The sequence below is a fragment of the Aethalodelphis obliquidens genome, unplaced genomic scaffold, assembly GCF_003676395.1.
Source record: "Aethalodelphis obliquidens isolate GAN/ISIS:26980383/991018 unplaced genomic scaffold, ASM367639v1 scaffold3, whole genome shotgun sequence".
NCBI lineage: Eukaryota > Metazoa > Chordata > Mammalia > Artiodactyla > Delphinidae > Aethalodelphis > Aethalodelphis obliquidens.
The window spans coordinates 56,448,264-56,462,935 of record NW_020837947.1 but is presented as its reverse complement, the minus strand read 5'-3'; the positions used below and the strand labels follow the sequence as shown (position 1 = coordinate 56,462,935).

At 40.0% G+C, this 14,672-nt stretch overlaps 1 protein-coding gene and 1 long non-coding RNA gene across 6 annotated transcripts in view; one reads left to right on the top strand and one right to left on the bottom strand.

Moving 5' to 3' along the window:
* ASCC3 (activating signal cointegrator 1 complex subunit 3) overlaps window positions 1–4,991 on the bottom strand; it is a 334,732-nt gene extending 329,741 nt beyond the window's left edge. For 2 of the 4 annotated variants that reach the window (XM_027089736.1, XM_027089749.1), the window contains exon 1: window positions 4,743–4,977. The gene's annotated coding sequence lies outside the window, so the exon portion shown is untranslated. Of the gene's footprint in view, window positions 1–4,742 lie in introns of all 4 variants that reach the window. The other 2 variants (XM_027089758.1, XM_027089725.1) reach the window with 2 other exon arrangements.
* A 116-nt stretch (window positions 4,992–5,107) lies between these two features.
* LOC113611142 (uncharacterized) overlaps window positions 5,108–14,672 on the top strand; it is an 83,391-nt gene continuing 73,826 nt past the window's right edge. For both annotated transcript variants that reach the window (XR_003429362.1, XR_003429359.1), the window contains exons 1-2: window positions 5,108–5,341; window positions 7,065–7,197. This is a non-coding gene — a long non-coding RNA (uncharacterized LOC113611142). The remainder of the gene's footprint in view (window positions 5,342–7,064; window positions 7,198–14,672) is intronic.

Here is a 14,672-nt window from a genome sequence, read left to right as displayed (position 1 = left end):
GAGTGTTATCGGAACACAAAGCAGGTGCCTCTAGCCTAGCAATAAAGGAGGTTGGGAAGGAAAAGCAGCTTTCTTACTTGAGACTTCAAGGATGAAGTGTTAGGTAAAAAGGGCAACATATTCCAGATGAGGGGTGAGAACATTTCACACTCAAGGAACTGAAAAGATGACTGGAGCATAGCGGTCAAAGAGTATGTAATGTGGCAAGAGATGGAGCTGGAGAGATAGGTAGGAATGAGGTCATGAAGGGCCTCATAAGTTATGTTGTTTAGAAATTGTTCTAATAGTAAGAGAAATCTTCAGAAGAGTTTTTGACTTGAGCTGTGTTTAATAGACATTACTATGACTGCAGTACTATGGACCACAGGAAGGCAAGACCTGAAGCAGAAAGATACTAGGAGGTTGCTGCAGTAATCCAGATGAAGAGATGAAGATGAGGAGATGATGGGTTCCTGAAACGAAGTAGTGGTAGTGATTTAGAGAAAAGTGGAGGAATCAGGTAATTCAATTAAATTTATTTGGCTTACTCTGATTATTTCTATCTGTGGTGGGGAAGGAGGCAAGGACCTCAGCTGACCTCCACATGTATAGATCAGGTTGATGACAGAATTCACTGAATTAGGGCTCAGTTTTTCTTGGGTAGGGGGGGCAGTTAGGAATATTATGAGTTCAATCTCGGATGAGTTGAGTCTGAGATGTCTGTATGACATTCAAGTAGAAACAGTCAGTAGGGGCTGAATATTCAGGTGTGAAGTTCAGGAGAGAGGTCTGGATACAAACATGAGAATCATAAAGAGTATCATGGGAAGAGATAAAAATCACCCAAGGATTTGTGTGACGACTAAGAAGACAAGAACAGCAGAAGCTGGAGGAACATGAGACTTTACAGAATAAATGGGTAGAAAGGTCTATAAAGGAGATTCTGAACAACAGGAGGCCAAATAAGGCCAGGGTGGTGTCTCTGAAACCAAGGAAAGGATAAGTTTTAATGAAGAGGTATGGTCAACCATGTCAAACGCTGTCAAGACATGTGGTAAAATGTCCATTGGATATAGAATTTTAGCTATGTTCTTCCAGTGTTCTGTTTCTAATAAATACAAACAGAGGAGTTTTCAAAACCTGGTGTTCAGCCAAGCCACCCCTCAAATTCCTTAAAGAATTTCATTGAACAGTCTCCCAAAGCCAACATCTTGACTATAATCTCCAAGAGTGCAAAAGTGATGTATGTCTTCTTTTCCCTGGTACCCTGTATGGTTCTTGGTCTGTGCCAAAGAACTCAATAAGTATCTGTTCAATGATGTGTACTCAGAGTATTACTGTGAAGCTTTCCAGAATTGATTTTTAGGTTATTCTTTACCACACCAATCTTCAGAGTAAAAGCATTGCTAATAGTTTTGCAAAGCTTCCTTCACTCCTTAAAGAACGCTCAAAAAGAACGTTTAGTGAGCCTCCCTGGTGTCAGAGGTACTACTTAAAGCAGGTCTCATTTTAGAAAATATATGTGCACTGGGAAAGGATGCACTGAAATTATTTTTGCAGATTGTATACTGTCATTAATTTATTCTTATAAATCATTTATGTAGACTTTTATAATTAAGTTTCTTAAATAAAGATTAAGACATACTTATATCTATCAATATTTATAAATAAGAGTAGCATTTATCATTTTTACATTGTTCTATTTGATTGGCTTGTTGGACATTTTATTCACTTTCAAGAATTTTTCTACAAGGACAAGTTGTCTCATTGGTAAGCAAGGATTTCCTCACCTGGAATGGAATATAAATTTTCCTTTATCAAATTCATATGCCATGTTTCTTAGCTACACACAACTGAGTAACTTGCTAGTTACTGACTTCGTTTGAAAATGACCTAGCAAGTCTTTGAAAATGCTGGAAAACATTAGCAACTGCCTCCCTGACTACTCCATAATCCTGAGATAAACTACCTTCCTTCTTTTGAAGTTCTGGTGTAATAAGATAGATATTATCCAAAATTAAGAGGCTCTTGAATTCATATGCTTTAATATAGAAGTTCTTCACAATATGAATTGGTGGCACTGGAATCACTTGGGAGTTGCTTGAAAATAGACATTTCTAGACACCATCCCCCAAGAGTATGATTCAGCAGTTTGACAATCTTTGGTTTAGTCATTAAATAACTAGGTATGAACTTTCTTCTCTTCAACTATAAATATTTCTTGTCAATTATCTTATTAAAACATATCCTGAGAATGCTTACTGTTACCGGTAATTGTCTTACATATTATATCTTTAAATCATGTACCTCTCAAAATTGCACCCTTATTTTCCATGTCAGTTCAAACCTTTGATGATGAATGCAATTCCTAAGAATTATCTTTAAAGAGGAAATCACAGAAGTGGAGGAAAACTAGTCAAAAACTCCAAAACCAGGAAGATAAAATGGGAATCTATCTTAATTTACAAAGGTCTCCAAGAGTTATTCTATTCAAATAACAACAAGGAGAGACAGACTGTAGTAGGAAGAAGCAGAATAAAAATAAAAAGAAATTAATTCAGATGCCAATTTTTGTTTGATGGTAGAAAATCAAGCTAACTTCTCAGGATATCAATTTTCTGATCAATAAAATGAAGAGGAATAACAAAATGATTTTTTATGCCCCTTTCAGGCTGAATGATCTGACTAAAATCAGAATACTCAAACATGGGTTGAATTGCATTAACTCTGAATCACAGAGACAGTTTCAGAAATAAATTAGGACAACCTATAAGACATTACCACAGCCAACGCAGAGCTGGAAAATGAACAAACAATAGACAAACTCACTTAAACATACTTGCTCATCTACATGCAAAATACTCAAATGAGATGGTACATATTGAATTAATGAACATCTATATGGGTCTGTCAACTATGTGCTAAGTATTATACCAGGCAAAAGAAATGAGAAATAAGATCCAGTCCCTACTTTAAGTAACTTTAGAGTATAACACACAATGCCTCCCTTTGGATGATTACTAAATACATATTAGATACCTTATTCTCTCCTCCTTGGTAATTATGCACTTTTTCTTTCCATAAATGTCTTTGCTGTAATTTCAGTTTCAGGTAGATATCTGCTCAAAGTTAAAAACTGTGTCACATTACATCAAGATTATTCTGTACTTAAAGGGCTCATGTAAACTACCTCCCCATGGAAGGTACTATGGGGCAATAAATTTACTTCATTCAACAAGTACTATACATTTTCCTCATGAATATGCTTTGTGCATAGAATGCTTATGAATTACAAGTTATTAACACATAGATCACTCAGACCAATGTAAAAACTGGAAAAATAAAATATTATTTTTCAGGTAGAAACTGATTTCCAATTGTGAATTTTACAACTAAGCCAACTTTGCAAAAAGAAAACTTACTCCTCTTAACTGGCAAAACACTAGCATGCATACCATCTTTTTGATCAAAGGCAAAATCAAGTCATACTGTGCAAGTAAAATAATCTGCTCCTCTTTCAATGCCACTTACATATAAACACTGACAATAACTTATTCTTGCAAAAAGCCTTGCTTAGGTCAACTAGAGATCCATGACATGAGGAGGAGCCCTAGTCCAGATTCTCTACTAAAAGGGTGATGGACTACAGAAAGTTCCATAAGTACCGACATCCTATGTCTCTTGATTTCCTAGGCCTAGCATAGTGCCTGGTACATATGAAGACATAAATAAGTGAATGACGAATGAACAAAAACTAAAACTATTCAGCAGGGATCACAACTTAAGCTATGAAAAATTAATTCATTTAAATAATATTATTTAGCTTACACTTAACTGGTATCTCTAAGAAGCATTTTTCTTATGCAAGAATATTATTATAATTATCATTAAAAATGAAAGATACATGAAGAGAAGCACGATCCAGAGTGGAATCAAAAGCTGAATTCTCAACTTCTGAGAACACTTTGAAAATCAGAAAAGTGATTTCAATCTATGAAACATGCAATCTGGTGATGGTGACCGCTCTTCAATCTAATCTTAGGAAAAGAAAGACAGAAAATATGATTACTAGTTTGAACTACACATGTGATACCATTCATATAAAATTTTTAGCTTCCGCTAAAATGTTTCTTTTAAACTAAATAGCAAAATACACGAACACACTGGAGTCAATGAATGAGTTAATGTGTGATACGAAGCCTATTTAAAAGAACTGCCCACGTACCCACAACACTTCAGCACGCTTGCACATACAACACTTATTTCGAAGTAACATTCTAGACTCCTCGATTGCTAAATTCACCATGGTCCACTCCCCACCCACTTTATTTACTTTTCAGTGTGGAGGTAAAAAACACAAGGAAGCTGATTTCTCTCCCAAGTCCACGTGAAGAAAACGAAAAAGTTACTACATTTTTGTAACGGGAAAAAAACACAAAAAAACAACCCTAATGAAAACAAATTACCCACGGACAGGAAAAATTTTTAAAAATTACCCATCTGGTCATCACGTTGTGGCCTAACACCTTGGCAACATGTGACTCTGGTTCATTTTTTGATTCCCACCCCCACCCCACAAATTCCATGAAAAGGACGAGACTATCCGAGACCACAGACAAGTCTCCGGCCCCGAGAGGGATGACAGGTCCGGGCTTGCCTCCGGGGCCGAAAGGGAATCGTCCAAGGGGCACCCTGGCCCCGCCTCCTACCGGCTTCTCAGGGCCGCAGCACCCCTTCTCCTCCTCCCACTTCCTTCTCCTCACCTCTCGGCCCCGGTTCATGCGCTTCCCATCTCTCCGCCAGCTCCTGCCTCCGCGCCTCCCTCCATTTCGGTTTGATCTTTACTTCCCACGCCGGGTGAGGGCCGGAGGGCAGTGCAGAGGATGCCAGCGGGCAGCTGCCCCGCCGCGTCCTAGTCCGCACCCCACGCCGGGCTTGCCGGGTCCCCTCCAGCCACGGGGCAGGGTACGCGAAGACAGCCGGACAGCCCCACAGATCCGGAGAAGAGGGAGGAGGCGGAGCAAGCGCGGGCCTACACGTCACCCGCCCGCAGCGGCGCCAACGTCTGCACGTCGGCTCCCCCAGCCCCACCCCCCCGCGTGCGCGCGCCGCCGCCCCGCCCGCCGCCCGCCCAGCGCTGAGGGGGACCAGGCCTGCGGCGAGGGCGCGCCCCCGGGCGGGCGTGGGCGCGGGCGCGCGCGTTCCCGGGACTCGGTGTCTGTGGGGTGCCCTTGCGAGGCAGGGCCTGCCACCTCCAGATCGCTACCTGAGCATCTTTCCCTGTAGTTACTTGAGTCGGCTCCATCTTCTCCCCGCCCTTCTCTGTGAGGTGAAGACACGGAGGAGGTAATTCCTATTACAGGTAAAGTAGAGAGGAGCCCTGAGTATGAGTGAAGAACCAAGTAATTGTCATTGTCATCGCCAGCCAGAAATCCTGGCTGCTGGTCACTTTATATACGGTTCCTTCCTTTCAAGTCCCGCCTTCCTTAAGCTTTCTGGATTCTCAGTTTAGTTCTCTTAAAGTTACCTCTTCTAGTCGGTCCTTTTGTCGGACGAACCCCACCAAAAACAAAATGCCTGAAGATTCCCTGGCTCAACTGAATCAGGAAGATGACATTAAGAAAAATTAACCTCAAGAATGTGCTGTATGTGTGTACAGTTCTAGGCTAAAAGCCGGGCATGCAAAGGCGGTATGAGCTAATAATGTGCTGTGGCTCCTTTTTTCACTTCCATACCCCTGTCGTAAGGAATGTGCCTTGACACCTCATAGAACCGTGTTTTATAGAGAGGCAGCCAATAGTGATCCAATTATACACTTCACTGCCCAAACTACTTCTGTAGTTCTGCGTTCAGTTCTAGATCAGGCACTTTAAGAAGACCTCAAAGAAGTTGGAATTATTTCAGAGAAGAGCAAAATGATGAAGAGTGCTCAAAAGCATGACAAATGAAGAAGTACTCTTTGAACTTAGGAAGATTCTCACAGAAGAGAGAAAGCTACTGGGACTATCTCTAAATATGTAAAAACTCATCGTGTAACATAGATTTGTTTCATGTGGTCTCAGGAGATGCAGACTTGAGGGCTTCCCTGGTGGCACAGTGGTTGAGAGTCCGCCTGCCGATGCAGGGGACACGGGTTCATGCCCCGGTCCCGGAAGATCCCACATGCCGCGGAGCGGCTGGGCCCGTGAGCCATGGCGGCTGAGCCTGCGCCTCCGGAGCCTGCGCGTCCGGAGCCTGCGCTCCGCAACGGGAGAGGCCACAACGGTGAGAGGCCCGCGTACCGCAAAAAAAAAAAAAAGAGAGAGAGATGCAGACTTGAGAGAAACAGATTTAGACCTGAAAAGAAGATTCCCCTTCTAGCACTCGCCAGAGGTGTCTGCTTTAGGTTACATTGATGCCTTGACCCCTGGATTTGACTTTAAGTAGATTCTGAAGGCTTACTTAATAGGAACTAGGTGCGAGGGATACAGGCATCAAGAGAAGAATTAGTTGATGGTTTTGTTAAAGGCGTTTACAGCTTTGAGAGTCAATCAGTTCATGGTTCCAGCCTTAGAATTTACAGGTTAGCTCTGAGACAAGTCAAATGCATCAAAAGGTAAAAAATGCAAGGAGGCTATATGATAATGAGAGGTACTAACAATAAGTTCTAGGAGTTTACATGACAGATTGTTCTCATCACAGTTTCAGAGACTTAGGGGACAAGAAGGAAATCGAAAATAGACTGCTTAGAACTGCCCTGTCCAGTAGGATAGCCACTAGCCAAATATGAATATTTATACTTGAAATGTGGCTGGTCCAAATTGAGACATGCAGTAAGTGTGAAATACACACCAGATTTCAAAGATTTAGTACAAAGAAAAAAATGTAAAATAGCTTAATTCTTATATTGATGACATGTTGAAATATTTGGTAGATATTGGGTTAGTATATTAAAACTAATTTCACTTATTTTCACTTTTTTAATTTGGCTACTAGAAAACTTTTAAATTACATAGGTCGCTTGTATCTTGTTCTATTAGATAGTCCTGACCTAGAAGGAAATATACTTCATTGAACTCTAAGAACTATCTTTGTACCCTTTGTAGTCCTTGGGGGATTTTCCAAAACATTAATGGAAAGACAGTCTGATGACAAGATTCCTCATGAAGAGAAGGAAGACTGTCCATAAAATATGCCATGAGCAAAGACAAGGAAACAAGACTGCAGATGCATTCTGTGGTGAGTAACCTGTTTGTCTATAGTGGAAGGTTCTTATTAGAAGGTAGTGACAAAGTCAAAATTGGCTAGAAACTGGTCTGTAAGGAGAGACTCAACTTTGAATTTAGTTCTATAGGCAGTTGGGATTTGGCAGTTACCAACTGGGATTGTAAGATTATCTTGGCAATATTGAGTATAGTGGGTTGAAATTAATGGGTGGTTGGGCAACCAATTAAAACTCATTGTACTTAAAAATGTATTATACCAAAAAATGTTCAATAGAGGGTTGATTTAAATAAATTATAGCACATCTATAAAGTGGAATCAATTGATATGGAAACATATCAAGATATACAATTGAGTAGTTTACAAAACAATATATATACAATATGACCCCATATATGAAAAATTAAATATGTATGTGTATGTAACTAGATCATTTGACTAAAATTACCTTAATTATTCCAAAATTGTCTCAAAAACAAAATCTCAGGGTGGGGTATTTTCAGTGGCTCAACGAAGTCATCCATGTTTTTGGCTCTTTCATGTCTGTGTTCCATCATACTAGCAAATTAGCCTTTCAGTCTCAGCCTTTGTCACCTCATGTGTTGTTGGCATGGGTTAATAAGCTCCAGACTCATTTCCAGCCCATCAGTCTCTTAGTATCTCAGTATGTAAGACCAGTAGGTCTGCCCAGCTCATTAGTGTCCCACAACCTTAGCTTATAGGCCTTTTTTGGTTTTACCTATTCTCAGTCCAATGTCCTGCCGTCTTCCCTACCCCAGCTTGCAACATTGGGTCTTAAAAGTCCATCTTTGATAGACCCCAGTGCAGTTCCTTACCTGGAGCTGACACTTAACTGCTGGAGGACACCGAATAATAAAAGACTCAATTCTAGGGGCTTCCCTGGTGGTGCAGTGGTTGAGAGTCCGCCCGCCGATGTAGGGGAAACGGGTTCTTGCCCCGGTCTGGGAAGATCCCACATGCCGCGGAGCGGCTAGGCCCGTGAGCCATGGCTGCTGAGCTTGCGCGTCTGGAGCCTGTGCTCCGCAACGGGAGAGGCCACAAGGGGGTGAGAGGCCCGCGTACCACAAAAAAAACAAAAAAAAACAAAAAAACTCAATTCTAAAATAAGCCTCCCTAAACTTTTTAATGAACTGAGTTGGGAAGGAAAAAAAGATGACTACCATGGCAGACTGTTGGTTGCCTACCCAACCACCATTTTTGTCCTCTTCCTCACTTAATAAAATGAATTTGTTAAAGTTCCAAAGAACTAAAGAAATGTGAGCTCCTCCCATTACCCTGGTAGTAATTCTATTTCTGTTTGAATAAGAATGTTGTAGAGGTGGTCACATGTCCAAGGGATAGTCAGCTAGGGAGGATTCTGCAATATGTTTTATTCAAATGGCAAAATATATGCTTATAAAATATAGAGAGTTGTTCTTGGGTTTCTGTTCCAGATGGTGAACTTGGCATACCATCTGCCAACTATTCTTTCCTAGACACTACTGAAATAAAAATGTAGAAGTAGAAAAACCAAAGAGTAAATAAAAGAATAAAGATATGTGTGTTTTTATGTACGTGCTTATGTTAAGGAGAGGACAGTAGGTAGAGAAGGGGAGAAAAGTAAATGAAATTTCAACAATTTCCTGGATAAAAAGCTAATAGTAGTGATTTGACTAGTAATAACACCCAAAACGAACGCCTAAAAAAATATAGTGAAGACGCTACAAAAGAGTTGGTTGGGAGCATGGCAGAGGGCAGAAGTGAGAATAAGGGCTGAAAATGGAGGTAACATTCTAAATATGGTACAAGTGAATCAGTCACAATACACATTTCCTTCTCTCGTTCATGCACACTGTGAGCAGACAAAGACACATCTGCCACCAGACAAAAACAGAAACCAAGGGCTTCCCTGGTGGTGCAGTGGTTGAGAATCCGCCTGCCAATGCAGGGGACACGGGTTTGAGCCCTGGTTCGGGAAGATCCCACATGCCGCGGAGCGGCTGGGCCCGTGCGCCGCAACTGCTGAGCCTGTGCTCTGGAGCCTGTGCTCTGCAACAGGAGAGGCCACCGCGATGAGAAGCCCACGCACCTCAACGAAGAGTAGCCCCCACTCACAGCAAGTAGAGAAAGCCCACATGCAGCAACGAAGACCCAATGCTGCCAAAAATAAAATAAATGAAATAAATTAATTAAAAAAAAAAAAAACAGAAACCAAAAAGACCCCAAAGTCTCCTCCAAATTAATTGCACAAATAGTAGAGAAGAAGTGAAAACTTTTATGTTGACAACACAGAGCAAAACCACTATTGTTCTGGCATTCAGAGCCAGCATTCAGAGAGCCAGCTAGCTACTTGGCCACCAGTCCTAAAGTGAAACCTGATTTCTGGCCCTGCCCTGGCCGTGTATTCACAATTTCCACACAGGAGAAAGAGCTGGAAGACATCCTACTTACTAAAAGCAAAGGAAAACCACATCAATGACCAGCTCTTTTTATGAAGGAACATACAGTGAAGAATCAACAGGCAAATCAGGAAAATCACCATTCTGAAAGAGAAAGACAGAGAAAAACAGAGTAACTAACTCCAAAGGAAGCCATTAAAATTCAGGAAATAAAGAAGGACATTTTTTAAAAGCACTCCAATTTATATACTCCAGTATTCAGGATATATTGGATCTATAAGATACAAACCAAATATTCTGAAAAAAGAGCAACCACAGAAGAAAATAGAGTTCTGACACACTAAAAACATGATTACTTAAATAAAAAATTCATTGGAAGTATTGGAGATAAAAATCAAGGAAATCTAGAACATAAGATAAAAGACATAAACAGAAAACATGAAAACAGATGAGTCATGGAGAACCAATCCAACCAGCCAATTTAATCAGTAGAAGAGAAAGAGATTTTTTTTTAAGTGAGAAAAAAAAAATCAAGAATAAAATCTATGAATAATAATAATAATAAACCTGCAAATTTTCCAAACATAAACATTTTACCAACAAAGGAATAAAAATAAGACCTACTCAGCAGCTCTGGATCTAGAAGACAATTACAGAATATTTTCAAAGTTTTAATGGTAGATATTTTTCAGTCTACAGTTCTGTACTCATTCAATTTATCAATTAACTAAAAGAGCAAACTAAAGATATTTTCAGTTCAGCAAGGATGGAGAACTACAGAACACTTTCCTCTGGTATGATCTTTTAGAAAGTTACTTCACCATATACTCCAGCAAAATAAGGGCAAAAACCAAGAGGAAACCATGGAATTCTGGAAAAGGTGTATCAATCCTAGAAAAAGGCAAAGAAAAAAATCATAGAAGAGTGCCGTGCATCGTCTAGAGAGGAAGCAGTGTAGATGGGAGCACAAAGCTGAAGGGTTCAAGGAGCAAGTCTTAGAGGAGGAAATGCAGGGGCGGGGGCAGGGGTGGGTAGAGGGGGCATTCAGTAGAATAGATGGTAAGGTAGGGGATTTGAAAAAAATGAAGTTGTAGTAAATCAAATGGTACAAGGATAAAATGTAGACAGGGGTAGTTCCTTAAAAGAAATTCAGAAAAGATATTACCAGGAAAAGGATCAAAACAAAATGTATCCATTATACTTAGGACTGGGAGGAAGAAAGAGAGCTAGCAAAGGAGAAGAGTGGTCAAAGAGATAAGTGATAAGCTAAGATATATAGAATTATTATTTTTTTAAGTCATCAACAAGGTTAATTCCTGCTCAAAGTCAAGGAGAGTAGAGACTGGATAAATGTCCTTGGAGATTTAGGTGATTGATGAATTGGAATCACTTTTAGTAACCTGATAAAGATGGAATCATATGGAAATGTAAGCGAGTAAATGAGAAGTGGGAAAATGAAAGCACCACTGATAATCATTTTTGTCTAAAAAAGCAAGGCAATACATGAAGAAATATTAGAGTCCGAGAGAGACTTTTGTCTGTGTGTGGTTTTTTTTCTTTTTTTTTTTTGCGGTACGCGGGCCTCTCACTGCTGTGGCCTCTCCTATAGCAGAGCACAAGCTCCAGACGCGCAGGCCCAGCGGCCATGGCCCACGGGCCCAGCCGCTCCGCGGCATGCGGGATCCTCCCGGACCGGGGCACGAACCCGCGTGCCCTGCATCGGCAGGCGGACTCCCAACCACTGCGCCACCAGGGAAGCCCTGTGTGTGTTTTTAAGATAGAAGAGGAGGGGCAAGGATTGATAAAGGGAAAGAACCTATAAGAAAGAGATGAGCTAAGTAAGGAAATAAGGAGGTAAGGGCAGACAAGGATGCACTGAAGACCATGGGTGAGGTTTTTCTTTATCTTGGTAGAAGGAAGTTTTTCTGTGAGATAGGACAGAAGAAGTAGAAGATGCTTGAATATACAGGAGTAAGTTCAAGGTATTGAGGTATGTGTAGCTATAATAATTTCCAAGTTGAACATATGAAATGAAAGTTATGCATCTTTTAGCAGCCTTGAAATTATGAATTGTTCAGTGGATGAATATTTTTAACTATTTCTTATAAGATAATAAGATACATTAAATTTTCATAAAATATTACAAAATACAAAAGCCAATTTCAAGGATGCAGTCAAGGTTAGGTATTAAAAAGCAACACCACTCAAAGTCAATATAAAATATGTGATGAAAACTACTATTCACCCAGTTCTTATTGGCTGTTTTAACTTGATATCCAATTGGTTTTCCCAAATGCCAGGTGATACCCCGTGGTCAGTGTGAGAATGCATTTGAGTATATGTTTGTGTGTGTGAATGGGACTTTGGGGAAAAAAGATTAGAGGCAGTTAGCTTCAAAACTAATTTTTAACTAGTCTTTTGATAGCAGAAGCTAGGTCTGGTTGTCTTATACAAGCAAATGATCCACCCAAAGTTTGGGGCTGAAACATGTTTATTCCTTAAAGTACTGTGTGGGAAGGGAAGAATCATTCTGTGCTAACTGTTGCCATTCTATGATTACTCCCATGGATAAGGTGGGAAATTGCTTAAGCTATATATAATGAGACCCAGAATAACAGTAGCTTAAACAATAGACATCTCATATACAGGATGCATGGATGATCCTAGAATGTCGTACTTTCTTTCTCGATTTATTCATCCAGGGACACATGCACCTTCTCATTGCTCTGCCATTTCTAGGGTGTTGTCCTCATTTAATAGTCCAAGATGACTCACAGTCATGACCATATTCCAAGTAGCAGTCCTAAGGAAGAGGAGGAACCAAAGGACATCCCTTGGGAAACTGAAAGTGTACCTATCACTCACAGTCACATGGCCATACTGAGTTGCAAGGGAAGCTGGGAAATGTAGTATTTATTTCAGGCAACCCTGTACTAAGTTAAATAATCAGGAGGTAGGAAATATTTGGAGACAAATGTTTCACCCAGAATACTTTCCTTCTTAATTAAAGCAAATATACTGGTATTAAACAGATAAGAATAGCCTCTCTTCCCTTCTTACCAGAACTGAGCCAAAGGGAACAGAAGAGAATGTCAAGAATAACTTTTATCTCTTTCTAACACATAAAAAGTGAGCTAGTAAAAACTGGCAGAATGAAATCCTGAACAGTAATTACTTTAAGGATTAATTTTTCCTGAAGTTTAACCTATTCTTAAGCATGTTCAATGTCGTCAAAGTGAAGTTTTCATTCATTCTACCCACAAGAAATTAAGCATATATCACAAAATCCACACTTTGCTAAGCAGTGTGACACATTCCAAAGAAACACATGATATGATCTCTAGTCTCAAGGAACTTAGAGGAATTTATAGTTTGGGTAGAAGACAAATTTAACACTCAAGACGCTTCAAGAACAATTAAGTGCTGAGTTGCATGATACTTACTTTATGAGTGCAAAAGGAATTCAAAGTAAAGATAGGCCACCTCTGGATACAAGACATTAAAAACCTTTGTGGAAATAGTGAAAACTGAACTGGGCATATAAGAATAGGTAGAACAAAATGTTTCATGTGCAAAATTATGAAAGGTTTATTTGTAGGATTAATCCTAGAGAATAAATACATACTGAATTTTAAAGTGCAAGCTGTTGCTGATGGTAGCCTAGAGGCTAAGAATGACTGATTTGGTCATCTATTAACAAGTGCCATTTCTGTTTTTTGCTTTATGTTGTATCCACAAGTACTAACAGAATGCCTGACACATATTAGACACCAAGTATCTGTTAAATAAATACAATTTTTCTTTTACCCTCAGTGTTTCTTTTATTATGTGACAAAGGACTTAACATTTTTCTACTGAGGTATAGCTTTTTTAAAAAACTGAAATGTACCAAAGTGTACAAATCTTAATTGTACAGTGCCATATACCACCTCATGTAACTACTACCCAAATCAAGTTATAGATCATTTCTAACTCTACCAGATATTCTTATGACCCTCTCAGTCAGCACTCAAATCCCCTCACTCCACCGCAGCCACCCCAAAGAAGCCACTATTCTGATTTCTATCAATATAGATTATATTCCTAGTTTTAAAATTCATATAAATAAAATAATATATCACGCAACATTTTTTCAGGTTTTTGCTACCTTGATCTTAATTTGTGAGGCTTGTTGATACTTGAAAGAGAGATTTCCACCCTCCATTTTAAAGTCTTTTCTTATGGAAAAACCCTAGAAAAGTATGGAAAAGGTGTTTAGTAGGTAGTAATATACATTAGAGTTGTCATTGGTCTTTGAACTTCAAAGACAGTTTGTGCTTACTTTAAGTAGGCAAGGCCAGCGTAACTCCATCCTGCACTATTATAGTACAGCTTGGTAGTTCCAAAATGACAGTCAAGTTAACTTGCTGTGACTTTTTTACTCAGACAAATCTGGAAATCCCCTATGAGAAGTTTAGGTCAACTACAAAGTTAGAGGCACCATCCTTATACAGAAACACCCTCACTTCTGACACCAACTGCAAGTCTGCAGGGGTATGGGTGGGTGAGGGGTCCCCAAACTACCTCAGTTTCAATAATTTGCTAGAAAGACTCATAAAACTCACTGAAAGCTGTTATACTCATGGTTATGTTTTATTAAAGGGAAAGGATACAGATTAAGATTAGTCAAAAGCAGACACACATAGAGCAGAGTCCAGGAGGGTTTCAAATGCAGAGTTTCAGTTGTCTTCTAGCCACAGAGTCAGGACATGGTACTGTTCCAACATTGATGTGTGACAACATTCACAGTGAACTGCCAATCAGGGAGGCTCACCTGAGGTTGGTGTCCAGAGGTTTTGGGGGGGGGCCTTATTATGTAGGCTTGATTGATCGCCCAGTTATTTAATCCCAGTTTCCAGGTCTATGGATACTTTGTGACTCAAAGCCCCCACCCTAACTCACACAGTTGGACCTTTGGAAGGGCCAGCCCCCAACCTAAGACTGTATGGGTGTGGCCAGTCCCCACCCTAGATCCTATTGTTAGACAACCTAGTAGGACCCAAGGCCCTCAGGCAAACGGCAGATACTGTAAGGCTGAGGGCAAAGGCCAGG